General features: G+C 42.3%; 1 long non-coding RNA gene across 1 annotated transcript; it reads right to left on the reverse strand.

Moving 5' to 3' along the window:
• Window positions 1-241: 241 nt before the first annotated feature.
• LOC140269191 (uncharacterized) lies at window positions 242-650 on the reverse strand. Its single transcript, XR_011907588.1, has 3 exons — window positions 573-650; window positions 409-489; window positions 242-324 (listed from the first exon to the last, which is right to left on the reverse strand). It is a non-coding gene; the product is annotated as an uncharacterized lncRNA (long non-coding RNA).
• Window positions 651-943: the final 293 nt, after the last annotated feature.

Below are 943 nucleotides of genomic sequence, written 5' to 3' on the forward strand. Positions count from 1 at the left end.
TATGGTGATAGAAACTCCAGTCTTCATCGGAGTCCTCGGTCACATCTGTGTTTGCTGAAGGTTGTTTGGGTCACTGCAGCTGATGGGAGTCCTTCTCTGCTTCATAAGACAAAAAGAGAGGAAACCAAATGTTGAGTTTCATGTAGATAAATTTTCTTGTTTTTGATTCATCACAAAAAATATCCAAAGTACAATCAATGTATTGAGTAAAGATAAAAACACTCACCTTTTTTCATAGTTCTTCTCCTTGGACACGTCACGATGCAGTTTGAATCCTCCTGTGGAAGGGCAGGTGTTCGGTTCAGCAGGACCTCAGATGGAAAGCTGGACACACAATCATTAACAGCATTAATCATAAACAGACATCCTTACTGTATGTGAGCTGTGAGGGGAAGTGTCAGTACTTACTTTAGACCTTTTTGTCTGTCTCTGCAGCATCTGCATGATGACTGTAGTCTGGATTCATGCTGGTTGCTCATGTTTTAAAAGCTGGAGACAACAATCATGAAATTAGCACCAAGCACACATGATGAAAAGCACTGAAACTGTCTTCATACATGTAGAAGTCTCACCTGTAAGTGCAGCGTTACATCTAATGAGGTCCTGCTTCTCCAACCGAAGATGCTGCATCAGTGTTTTCTGGGGGGGGGGGGGGGGGGGGGTGTTTGGTTTCTCTGACAGAAGAAAAACAAAAGCATGATAACGTCTAATGAATAAATGGAACAATCTGGTGATGTTATGAGTTAAGGATTCACGTTAAACAGAGTGAAGTGTGAGGTGTAACTCTGCACCTTTGACTCCAACATTTACCTCAGTTTCATCTTTTTCTCTGTCTGACTGAAGCTTCTCCGTCTCTGTCCTGTCTGCCTTCTCTGAGCTTCTCATCACTGGTGGTGTAGCTCTCCGACTGAACAAACTCATGATACTCTTCTCACAAAAACAT

Source organism: Leuresthes tenuis, unplaced genomic scaffold (genome assembly GCF_036924035.1).
Source record: "Leuresthes tenuis unplaced genomic scaffold, fLeuTen1.0.hap1 SCAF_14, whole genome shotgun sequence".
Taxonomy (NCBI): domain Eukaryota; kingdom Metazoa; phylum Chordata; class Actinopteri; order Atheriniformes; family Atherinopsidae; genus Leuresthes; species Leuresthes tenuis.